This window comes from Pristiophorus japonicus, chromosome 13, assembly GCF_044704955.1.
Source record: "Pristiophorus japonicus isolate sPriJap1 chromosome 13, sPriJap1.hap1, whole genome shotgun sequence".
Lineage (NCBI taxonomy): Eukaryota > Metazoa > Chordata > Chondrichthyes > Pristiophoridae > Pristiophorus > Pristiophorus japonicus.
This window is the reverse complement of record NC_091989.1, coordinates 190,236,007-190,249,459: the sequence shown is the minus strand read 5'-3', so window position 1 is coordinate 190,249,459 and position 13,453 is coordinate 190,236,007.

Genomic DNA, 13,453 nt, shown 5'->3' with positions numbered 1-13,453 from the left:
AACAGTGACTGCACTTCAACAAAAGTACTTCATTGGCTGTAAAGCACTTTGAGACGTCGTGGTCATGAAAGGTGCTATATAAATCCTAGTCTTTCCTTCTTTCGATGATGAGCTCTAATTTTGATGGGTTTAGTTTCCCTTTAAAGGATTAATGACCGTGTGAAGGTACGTAAAGCAATTTTGCATGCCCGTGTTAAGCCATGCACTGCTGAGGGGTCAGCCCCTGGACCTTCAGATCTCTGAGCTGCGAGTTCTGGAATCACTTGACTGCAGCCCGTGCAGATTAAAAAGCCTTGCTCAGGCGAGAGCTGCTCCGTTGCAAATCAATCTGTCACTGCAGGAACGCTCGACTCCATCCAACATCTTTAATAGAGACGAGGAGGCTCAAGCCAAGCGATGTCATAACAGAAGCGTAAAGAGGTCTTGAGAAGTGCTTTCATGAGCTGAAATCTGGCCGTGCATCATTAGGAACAAAGAGGCCAGCACATGCGCGCAAATATCCGTCTGCTATTTAAAGACAGCCGTATTTTTCCTTTAAAGGTCTGGCATTTATATAGCGCCTTTCACAATCTCAACATGTCCCAAAGCACTTTACAGCCAATGAAGTACATTTTGGAGTGTAGTCACTGTTGTAATGTGGGAAACGCGGCAGCCAAATAGCGCACAGCAAGATCCCACACACAGCAATGTGATAATGACCAGATAATTTGTTTTTGTCATGTTGATTCAGGGATAAATATTGGTCCAGGACACCGAGGATACCTCCCCTGCTCTTCATCGCAATAGTGACATGGGATCTTTTACGTCCACTTGAGAGGGCAGATGGGGCCTCAGTTTAACGTCTCGTCCAAAAGATGGCACCTCTGATAGTGCAGCACTCCCTCAGTACTGCCCCTCCGACAGTGCAGCGCTACCTCAGTTCTGCCCCTCTGATAGTGCAGCACTCCCTCAGTACTGCCCCTCCGACAGTGCAGCGCTACCTCAGTTCTGCCCCTCTGATAGTGCAGCATTCCCTCAGTACTGCCCCTCTGACAGTGAAGCACTCCCTCAGCACTGCCCCTCCGACAGTGCAGCACTCCCTCAGCACTGCCCCTCCGACAGTGCAGTGCTCCCTCAGTACTGCCCCTCCAACAGTGAAGTGCTCCCTTAGTACTGACCCTCCGACAGTGCAGAGCTCCCTCAGTACTGTCCCTCCGACAGTGCGGCACTCCCTCAGTACTGCCCCTTCGACAGTGTGGCGCTCCCTCAGTACTGCCCCTCCGACAGTGCGCGCTCCCTCAATACTGACCCTCTGACAGTGCAGCACTCCCTCAGTACTGCCCCTCCGACAGTGCGGCACTCCCTCAGCACTGCTCCTCCGACAGTGCGGCACTCCCCCAGTACTGCTCCTCCGACAGTGCGGCGCTCCCTCAGCACTGCTCCTCCGACAGTGCGGCACTCCCCCAGTACTGCTCCTCCGACAGTGCGGCGCTCCCTCAGCACTGCTCCTCCGACAGTGCGGCACTCCCTCAGTACTGCACTAGGACTGTCAGCCTGGAATTTGAGCTCGAGTCCCTGGAGTGGGGATTGTACTCATAAGCTTCCGACTCAGAGGCGAGAGTGTTTGCAATTGAGCCATGGTTGACACCATCAAGCACAGTAAAGGCGCTTTCGAAAATGTTAAATAGCAGCTGCAAAATCAGCACATCAACATTAATAATGCCCCACAATGCACTTTCCACTCAACAAGGAAAAGAAAGGAAGAGCTTGAATTTACATAGCGCCTTTCACATCCTCAGGAACATCAACCACCATTACCAAAACATTTTATGTGATCATTTATCACATTGCTGTTTGTGGTAGCTTGCTGTGCGCAAATTGGTTGTCATGTTTGCCTACATTACAAAAGTGACTGCACTTCAAAAGTACTTCATTGGCTGTAAAAAACTTTTAACGACCCGAGGACGTGAAAGGTGCTATAGAAATGCATGTCTTTCTTTCTTTAATGTACTTTACAGACAGTGAATTACTTTTGAAAGACAATCACGGCCATGTAGGCAGATGCAGGAGCCATCTCGAACACAGCGATGACCCGAAAATGGCAGTGAGATAACTGACCAGCTAATCTCTTTTGGAGGAGCGATAAAATGTTGGCCATAATATTGGGAGAAATTCCTCAGCTCTTCTTCCACTAGGACCATGGGATCTTTTCCAACCACCGAACAGGTCGACAGAGCTGTGGTTTAATGTCTCCCTCTGTATTGCACTGAAGTATCAGACTAGATTCTGTGTCACGGTGCGGCTAACCTTGAAGATCATCAGGTCACCAGGCCACATTGCCACCTGGCTTTGTATCATCAGCAAACTTGGATTTACAGCTTGGACCTCTCTGGTCCAGGACTCTCTGGTCTGGAAACATCTGTGGTTCGGCATTAGCTGGGCCTGAGGGAGAGGAGGGTTTATTAAAAAAAAGTTTTGTTTGGCCGGTGTGGCTGTCAGTCAGTGAGTGTGTGAGCTGATTGGCTGGAGTGGCTGTCAGTCAGTGAGTGTGCACGCCGATTGGCTGGAGCGGCTGTCAGTCAGTGAGTGTGTGAGCTGATTGGCTGGAGCGGCTGTCAGTCAGTGTGTGTGTGAGCTGATTGGCTGGAGCGGCTGTCAGTCAGTGAGTGTGTGCAACGATTGGCTGGAGCAGCTGTCAATCAGTGAGTGTGTGCAGCGATTGGCTGAGGGAGCCGCCCACAGGCTGCCAGCACGCGCACACACACACAGGAGCTCGTGCACTGTCCACAGGTCTCGGTAAGCGTGACTTCCCGTGGTTCAGAAAATTCTCTGTTCCGGCACCGGTCAGGTCCCGAGAGTGCTGGACCAGAGTGGTCCAACTTGTATTACATTTGGTCCCCTCATTCAAATCATTGATATAGATTGTGAATAGCTGGGGCCCAAACACCAATCCCTGCGGTATCCCACTAGTTACAGTCTGCTAACCTGAAAATGACCCGTTTTTTCCGACTCTCTGTTTTCTGTCCGTTAACCAATCCTCAATCCATGTTCGTTTATTACCCTCAATCCCATGAGCCCTAATTATGTTTTTATAATGTCTTGGGTGGCACCTTATCGAATGCCTTCTGAATATCCAAATACACCACATCCACTGGTTCTCCTTTATCTATTCTGCTAATTACAACCTCAAAAAACTCATAAATCTGTGTTGACTCTTGACTCTGCCCAATCCTATTATTATTTTCTAAGTGCCCTGTTACCACGTCCTTAAGAATAGATTCTAGCATTTTTCCTACTACTGATGTCAGGCTAAATGGTCTATAATTCCCCATTTTCTCTCTCTCTGTAATGTCTCCCTCAGTATTGCACCGAAGGGTCAGACTAGATTATGTGCCATGGTGCGGCTCACCTCATAAATCACAGGGTAACCAGGCAACTAACTGAGCCACACGCTGGTCAGTCCCTCAGCTCCGTGAGTTCAGGATTTGGTTTAAGGTTAGATTCCCAAAACAAGTGCTCTACTCGGAACTCCGACATGGCAAGTGAGCCCCAGGTGGGCAGAGGAAACGTTACAAGGACACCCTCAAAGCCTCCCTGATAAAATGCAACATCCCCACCGACACCTGGGAGTCCCTGGCCAAAGACCGCCGTAAGTGGAGGAAGTGCATCCGGGAGGGCGCTGAGCACCTCGAGTCTCGTCGCCGAGAGCGTGCAGAAACCAAGCGCAGGCAGCGGAAGGAGCATGCGGCAAACCAGTCCCACCCTCCCCTTCCCCCAACCACTGTCTGTCCCACCTGTGACAGAGACTGTAATTCCCGTATTGGACTGTTCAGTCACCTGAGAACTCACTTTTAGAATGGAAGCAAGTCTTCCTTGATTCCGAGGGGCTGCCTATGATGATGATCCAGGTAGTCCCATGATCCAGCGACAATGGATTGTTGACCAATCACAGCGATCAGTCTCGATCAATGAATCTACAACAGACCCCGATACGGTGAGGAAAGCCCCTGGTGGGGGAGAGCGTTGGGAACCACAGGTCCACAGTCACTAGTTCCTCCCGAGCTCGCGACACTCACCACACGTTACCTCTCCAATTACTCACGGACTGGAACCCAAAATGTCATGTTCTGAAAGAAATCTGTCAAATTTGCATTTGCATGAGCTAACTGCGAACACTAACTGCTCCCAGCATCCCCCTCAGGTGCCTAGTCCATAGACTGACCGCTCGCTCACTGAAATATTACTTCTGAAGATTCGGTTTGAAGTTGTCCGGCTTCGAGCTCAATGTAAGTCTGAGCTGGTGTTGATCAACTGTCCTGTGCTCAGCTCAGAGCGCACTCTGAGTATGGCAGCCTATTCCGGGAGCCAAGTGCAGAGCAAGGTGGGGAGGGGGGGTGACATTGCGTGGCGACCCGCTTGGCGGGGGGTGGGGGTGGGGTGGTACTGGCCCCGAGGTGGGAGTTCCTGCACCAAGCCCGGATGTCCTGCCCCGCTTGCGATATTGGGGGTTACACCTCCCCGAGAGGAAGTGGAGCGCAAACCAACAGGCAGCACGTCCTGTGTGGGGCGCGAGTGGGGCGGAGGCAGAGGGAGAGGGGCGCAGGGCGACGAGTGGGGGCGGGGGGGTGGGCTCTGCCCTTCATTAAAGGGGAGGGGCCGAGCGGCCGACTCTGCGAGGTCCCTCCATGGACCACTGAGGAGCAGGGTGCCGGGCTGCCAGATCGCGGAATGGACCCTGCGTCAAAGCCACCTCCCCTTTGACTAGCGGCCCACGAGCAACCCGTCACCCGGCACAGCGCCAGGGGGCACGCGTGGGTTTTCACTCCGTCATCACCAGCGCAGCACAGCGGGCGCTACTGGGTACCGCCGCCGCTAAACTCCCCCGGAGGCACAAACAACCCCTATTTATACCCCAATAGATCATCAGAACACAAGAAATAGGAGCAGGAGGTGACCATGCGGCCCTTCGAGCCTGCTCCACAATTCAAAGAGATCACGGCTGATCTTCTACCCCAAATCCGCTTGCATTTCTATCGCGCATTTCACACCCACAGGACATACCAAATCCGCTAACAGCCAATGCACTGCAGCAACTCGCCAAGGCTTCTTCGGCAGCACCTCCCAAACCCGCGACCTCTACCACCTAGAAGGACAAGGGCAGCAGGCGCATGGGAACACCACCACCTCCACGTTCCCCTCCCAGTCACACACCATCCTGACTGGGAAATATATCGGCCATTCCTTCATCGTCGCTGGGTCACAATCCTGGAACTCCCTCCCTAACAGCACTGTGGGAGCACCTTCACCACACGGACTGCAGCGGTTCAAGAAGGCAGCTCACCACCACCTTCTCAAGGGCAATTAGGGATGGGCAATAAATGCCGGCCTTGCCAGCGACGCCCACATCCCAGGAACAAATAAATAAAAGAAACAAAATATTTTGAAGTGTAGTCGCTGTTGTAATGTAGGAAACATGGCAACCATTATCTGCATAGCAAGGTTCCATAAATAGAAATGTGATATTGAGCAGATCATCTGTTTTAATAGAAACATAGAAATATAGAAAATAGGTGCAGGAGTAGGCCATTCGGCCCTTCTAGCCTGCACCGCCATTCAATGAGTTCATGGCTGAACATTCAACTTCAGTACCCCATTCCTGCTTTCTCGCCATACCCCTTGATCCCCCTAGTAGTAAGGACCTCATCTAACTCCTTTTTGAATATATTTAGTGAATTGGCCTCAACAACTTTCTGTGGTAGAGAATTCCACAGGTTCACCACTCTCTGGGTGAAGAAGTTCCTCCGCATCTCGGTCCTAAATGGCTTACCCCTTATCCTTAGACTGTGACCTCTGGTTCTGGACTTCCCCAACATTGGGAACATTCTTCCTGCATCTAACCTGTCTAACCCCGTCAGAATTTTAAATGTTTCTTCTGAACTCCAGTGAATACAAGCCCAGTTGATCCAGTCTTTCTTGATAGGTCAGTCCCGCCATCACGGGAATCAGTCTGGTGAACCTTCGCTGCACTCCCTCAATAGCAAGAATGTCCTTCCTCAGGTTAGGAGACCAAAACTGTACACAATACTCCAGGTGTGGCCTCACCAATGCCCTGTACAACTGTAGCAACACCTCCCTGCCCCTGTACTCAAATCCCCTTGCTATGAAGGCCAACATGCCATTTGCTTTCTTAACCGCCTGCTGCACCTGCATGCCAACCTTCAATGACTGATGTACCATGACACCCAGGTCTCTTTGCACCTCCCCTTTTCCTAATCTGTCACCATTCAGATAATAGTCTGTCTCTCTGTTTTTACCACAAAAGTGGATAACCTCACATTTATCCACATTATACTTCATCTGCCATGCATTTGCCCACTCACCTAACCTATCCAAGTCGCTCTGCAGCCTCACAGCATCCTCCTCGCAGCTCACACTGCCACCCAACTTAGTGTCATCCGCAAATTTGGAGATATTACATTTAATCCCCTCGTCTAAATCATTAATGTACAGTGTAAACAGCTGGGGCCCCAGCACAGAATCTTGCGGTACCCCACTAGTCACTGCCTGCCATTCTGAAAAGTACTCATTTACTCCTACTCTTTGCTTCCTGTCTGACAACCAGTTCTCAATCCATGTCAGCACACTACCCCCAATCCCATGTGCTCTAACTTTGCACATCAATCTCTTGTTTGGGGCCTTGTCGAACGCCTTCTGAAAGTCCAAATATACCACATCAACTGGTTCTCCCTTATCCACTCTACTGGAAACATCCTCAAAAAATTCCAGAAGATTTGTCAAGCATGATTTCCCTTTCACAAATCCATGCTGACTTGGACCTATCATGTCACCTCTTTCCAAATGCACTGCTATGACATCCTTAATAATTGATTCCATCATTTTACCCACTACCGATGAAGTTGATTGAGTGATAAATATTGGCCAGGACATTGGGGGGAATGTCCCTGCTCTTCTTCCAAATAGTGGTCGCAGGATATTTTACATCCACCTGAGAGAGCAGACGGAGCCTTGATTTAACATCTCATCCGACAGTGCAGCGTTCCCTCAGTATTGTACTGGAGTGTCAGCATGGATTTTGCGCTTAACACACTTGGGGCCCAAATTTCGGGCGGTGCCTAAAACGGCACAGCCCAGACCTGGACGCCCGTTTTTCGTGCAAGAAAGTGCGCCTAAAAAACTCACCTATTCTCCGGCTCCCTGCAGGTCCTCTGGAGCTGGGCGCGGCACAGCATGAGCTGTGGGGGGCGGAGCCAGGTCCCTGCGCTGAAAACAGCGCCAGGACCTCTGCACATGCGCGCTACAGTGGGCGCACATGTGCAGTAGCTCCAGGCACCCAAAACTGTAGGAGGGGCCCGAAGCACGCAGCCCCTAGCCCTGGCCCAATGGCCTCACTGGGGCTGCGTGGATAAGGCTCCTCCCCCCCCCCCCCCAGCGACCCGACCTCCGCTCCCCCCCCGGACCTCCGCGACTCTCCTTCCCCCGCCTCTCTCCTTCCCCCCCTCTCCTCCCCCACTCTCTCCTTCCCTGCCCCCACTCTCTCCTCCCCCTTCTCTCCTTCCCCCCCCTCCTCCCCCCTCTCCTTCCCCACCCCCCCTCTCCTTCCCCCCTCTCTCCTTCCCTGCCCCCCTTCTCTCCTTCCCCCCTCTCTCCTTCCCCCCTCTCTCCTTCCCCCCTCTCCTTCCCCCCCGCTCTCTCCTTCCCCCTCTCTTTCTCTCCCCCCAGCTCTCCTTCCCTCCCTCCTTCCTCTCTCCCCCTCCCTCCTCTCTCCTTTCCTCCCTCCCTCCTCTCTCATTCTCTCCCTCCCTCCTCTCTCCTTCCCTCACTCCTCTCTCCTTCCCCCCCTCTCCTTCCTTCCTCCCCTCCCCTCTCCTTCCCTCCCCCTCTCGCGTTCCCTCCCTCCCTCCTCTCTCCTTCCCTCCCTCCCTCCCTCCTCTCTCCTTCCCTCCTCTCTCCTTCCCTCTCTCCTTCCCTCCCTCCATCCTCTCTCCTTCCCTTCCTCCCTCCTCTCTCCTTCCTTCCCTCACTCCTCTCTCCTTCCTCCCCTCTCCTTCCTCCCTCCATCCTCTCTCCCTTCTCCCCCTCTCCCCCCCTTCTCCGCCTCTCCCCCCCTCTCCTCCTCCCCCCTTCTCCTCCCCCCTTCTCCTCCGCCCCTCCTTCTCCTCGCCCCTCCGCTCCTCCTCCTCCCACCCCCTCCTCCTCCCTCCCCCACCCCAACCCACTCCCCCTTTTCCCCCTCCCCCAACCCCCTTCTCCCCCTCCCCCTTCTCCCCATCCCCCTCCCCCCCTTCTTCCCCTCCCCACTTCTCCCTCTCCCCCTCCGCCCCGTCCCCTTCTCCCCCTCCCCTCGCAGTCAGAAACACAGACACTGACAGACAGAGAGAGAGACACTGACAGAGACACACAGGGGGGGCCGTCCCAGCACGCTGTTGGAGGACTCCCGGTGCTGCAGTCGGTAAGTAGAAAATGTTTTATTTATTGATTTTTTTAATTTTTAAAAAATGTTTATTAATTTTTTTTGATTGATTTATTGGTTGATTTATTGATGTATTTATCATTTATTATTGATGATGGCTCTTTATTTGTAAAACTGAAGTGTTTAATGTTGGTAAACTTCCCTTTAAACCCCCTCGCCCCCCCCCCCCCTTCCCCCCCCATTCCCTACGCCTGATTTGTAACCTACGCCTGATTTTCTAAAGTGTAGACAAGGTTTTTTCGAACATACAAAAATCTTCACTTACTCCATTCTAAGTTAGTTTGGAGTAAGTTTTCACTGCCTAAACTTTGAAAACAGGCGTAAGTGGCCGGACACGCCCACTTTTGAAAAAAAAATTCTGTTCCAAAGTGAAACTGTTCTAACTGACTAGAACTGGAGCAAACTAAATGCCGAGAATTCAAATTTCTAAGATACTCCGTTCTAAACCAGTTGCTCCAAAAAAACAGGAGCAACTCAGGCCAAAACTTGGCCCCTTGGAGTGGACCTTGAACCCACGACCTTCCAACGCAGAGGTGAGAGTGCTGCCCACTGAGCCAGGGCTGACACTCAAACTCTCTGGCCCAGAAAGGGAACAATGGAAACTGTGAAGTCTCACTCCTGCAGGGAGTAAATTGTTGTTGGAGACTTTTTTTAATTTCATTTATTTTTCCTATTTCTATTTCTGTACCTGATTTAACTCTAATTCACCCCATTACCTTCTCCGCCATTCCTCTATTGCTTTATCAATCCTTCACTCTCATTGGTGAAGGAGACAGACTGTCGCTCCTGTTGTTCTCAAACTCTATTTATTTGATAAAATTCACTGGACGAGCATTAGGACGCTGCGGGACCTATTCACAGTTGCTGTACTCATGTTGGTTCATGCAGGTTTGGGGACACCATTTTGGGTTGTATAAAAGCACAGTTAAGTTAAGTTACATTTCTCCTGGCTCAGTTTGTCAGTTATTTACGCGTACGTAACAGGTCCCATCGCTCACCGAGATCCCAGATGCCTCGTTGCCCTCGCTGCACCGTTACCACTGAAGGGTGCGGTAAAAAAGTCGAGTCCACGGTGCTGGCCATGAGGTGCCCCGTTACAACACATTCTGGCCCAGTCAAACAATCGTCTACAACTCAGCTAGAATAACAGCCCAGCAATTACTGTGCATGATATTAGTGGTCAGGTAATTCCTGTATCTTTCTGACATTCCTCTGTCTGCTATTTATACAGGGGCGTGAAGCCTGTCTCTCTAAAATAACCTGTTAACCATTTGGAGAATCATGGCCCTCGGTTCACTTCCCCAACGGGCCGAATGCTGTAACCGTTCGATGATTCTATGAGCTCATTTCTTAGGCAATCCCTCGGAGTCAAGGATGACTTGCTTCCACACTAAAAATGAGTTCTCAGAAGAGTCCGATGCAGCACCTGCAGTCTCTGTCACAGGTGGGGCAGACGGTGATTGGAGGGACGGGTGGGTGGGGTGTCTGGGTTGTCGTGCGCTCCTTCCGTTGTTTGGCCTCCGCTTGCTCCCGGCGAAGAAACTCGAGTTGTTCAGCGCCCTCCTGGATGCTTCTCCTCCACTTAGAAACATAGAAAATAGGTGCAGGAGTAGGCCATTCGGCCCTTCAATAAGATCATGGCTGGTCATGCAACTTCAGTACCCCATTCCTGCTTTCTCTCCATACCACTTCATCCCTTTAGCCGTAAGGGCCGCATCTAACTTCCTTTTGAATATATCTAACGAACTGGCCTCAACAACTTTCTGTGGTAGAGAATTCCACAGGTTCACCACTCTCTGGGTGAAGAAGTTTCTCCTCAGCACGGTCCTAAATGGCTTACCCCTTATCCTTAGACTGTGACCCCTGGTTCTGGACTTCCCCAACACCGGGAACATTCTTCCTGCATCTAACCTGTCCAGTCCCGTCAGAATTTTAGATGTTTCTATGAGATCTCCTCTCATTCTTCTAAATTCCAGTGAATATAAGCCTAGTCGATCCAGTCTTTCTTCATATGTCAGTCCTGCCATCCTGGGAATCAGTCTGGTGAACCTTCGCTGCACTCCCTCAATAGCAAGAATGTCCTTCCTCAGATTAGGAGACCAAAACTGCACACAATACTCAAGGTGTGGCCTCACCAAGGCCCTGTACAACTGCAGTAAGACCTTCCTGCTCCTATACTCAAATCCCCTCGCTGTGAAGGCCAACATGCCATTAGCTTTCTTTATTGCCTGCTGTACCTGCATGCCTATTTTCGATGACTGATGTACCATGACACCCAGGTCTCGTTGCAACTATCGTTTTAATAATCTGCCGCCATTCAGATAATATTCTGCCTTCCTGTTTTTGCCCCCAAAGTGGATAACCTCACACTTATCAACATTATACTGCATCTGCCATGCATTTGCCCACTTACCTAACCTGTCCAAGTCACCCTTCAACCTCTTAGCGTCCTCCTCACATCTCACACTGACACCCAGCTTAGTGTCATCTGCACACTTGGAGATATTACATTCAATTCCTTTGTCTAAATCATTCATGTATATTGTAAATAGCTGGGGTCCCAGCACCAAACCCTACGGCACCCCACTGATCACTGCCTGCCATTCTTAGGGCAGTGTTGGGCCAAGGGATGTTGCACTTTTTCAAGGAGGCTTTTAGGGTCCTTGAATCATTTCCTCTGCCCACCTAGGACTCACTTATTACCATCCAGGACAAAGCAGCCGCTTGCTTGGTTCCCCATCCACCACCTTCAACACTCACTCCCTCCACCACCGGCGCCCCCTGGCTGCAGTGTGTACCATCTACAAGATGCACTGCAGCAACTCGCCAAGGCTTCTTCGGCAGCACCTCCCAAACCTGCGGCCTCTACCACCTAGAAGGACAAGGGCAGCAGGCGCATGGGAACACCACCACCTCCACGTTCCCCTCCCAGTCACACACCATCCTGACTTGGAAATATATCGGCCGTTCCTTCATCGTCGCTGGGTCACAATCCTGGAACTCCCTCCCTAACAGCACTGTGGGAGCACCTTCACCACACGGACTGCAGCGGTTCAAGAAGGCGGCTCACCACCACCTTCTCAAGGGGCAATTAGGGATGGGCAATAAATGCCGGCTTTGCCAGCGATTCCCACATCCCGAGAATGAATTTAAAAACAAACAACATTGCTTCAAACTGACATTTGTAAGCAACATCTCTGGTATTAGCCATAACTATCTTTCCCATGAATGTTTTGCGAGGGTTGTGACTGTAATTTCTAACATGTTTACTGTCACTTGTACACCGTTTGGTCATTTTGCCCCAAACTCTGGAAACAATAATCATAAAGTTAAATTTAAAATTAAATGAACGCAGAAGACCTAAAGCCCCTCATAGAAACGTTTAAAATTCTGACGGGGTTAGACAGGTTAGATGCAGGAAGAATGTTCCCAATGTTGGGGAAGTTCAGAACCAGGGGACACAGTCTAAGGATAAGGGGGAAGCCATTTAGGACCGAGATGAGGAGGAATTTCTTCACCCAGAGAGTGGTGAACCTGTGGAATTCTCTACCACAGAAAGTTGTTGAGGCCAATTCACTAAATATATTCAAAAAGGAGTTAGATGAAGTCCTTACTACTAGGGGGAATCAAGGGGTATGGTGAGAAAGCAGGAATGGGGTACTGAAGTTGCATGTTCAGCCATGAACTCATTGAATGGCGGTGCAGGCTAGAAGGGCCGAATGGCCTACTCCTGCACCTATTTTCTATGTTTCTAACTGGCATTTATATAGCGCCTTTCGTGACCTCAGGGTCTCCCAAAGCTCTCTACAGCCAATGAAGTACTTTCTGAGGTGTAGTCACAGTTGTATTATCGGAGATTACTCTGTTATTAAGATTTACTATTGGTTATGCGCTGAAAGAGCCACATCTCTTTGGGTCCCATTTTTCTTTCTTTCCAACTTTCTTCCGTTTCTCCTGAAGAATTTAGTAGTCTGCTACCCTCCTGGAGCTTGTGCCAGCCGTGACTCAGTGGGCAGCACCCTCGCCTCTGGGTCAGAAGGTCGTGGGTTCATAGTCCCACTCCAGGTTCTTGAGCACAGAATCCAGGCTGACACTCCAGTACAGTACTGAGGGAGTGCTGCACTGTCGGAGGTGCCGTCTTTCGGATGAGAGGTTAAACCGAGGCCCCATCTGTCCTATCGGGTGGATGTAAAAGATCCCACGGCACTATTTCGAAGAAGAGCAGGGGAGTTATCCCCGGTGTCCTGAGGCCAATATTTATCCCTCAATCAATAAAACAAAACCAGATTATCTGGTCATTATCACATTGCTGTTTGTGGGAGCTTGCTGTGCGCAAGTTGGCTGCTGCGTTTCCCACATTACAACAGTGACTACACTCCAAAAAGTACTTCATTGACTGTAAGTGCTTTGAGACGTCCAGTGGTCGTGAAAGGCGCAATATAAATGCAAGTCTTTGTTTCTTTACCTCTTTTCCTTCCACTGATTTCCGGGCAGGTCCAGGATAAGGACAGAAGATGACACGGTGACATAATCCGATACATCTCCCCCCCACTAGATGTTGTTCCAGAAGCAGAGACTCCCTCTGTTTACAGATGTCGAAACACAAACCGCTTTTATTCTAATATTTTTGCTCCAGTCGGTTTCCATAAGAACATAAGAAATAGGAACAGGAGTAGGCCTTAAGGCCCCTCGAGCCTGCTCCGCCATTCTATCAGATCGCGGCTGATCCGATTGTGGACTCAGTTCCACTTCCCTGCCCGCTCCCCATAACCCCTTATCCCCTTATCATCAATGTTGTATATGAAGACTGTGGATGTATTCTCTGTGTAGTCACTGTATAGTTGCATAAGATGGAAACTTACCTGATGTACTATCAATAAGGTTTACACTGTGTATATACTATGCTGGCACCACTAGAGGGTGCAACTGGTGGAGACCGGGGGTTTCCTGCCCGGGTGCAGGGCCCTGTATAAAAGGCTGCTC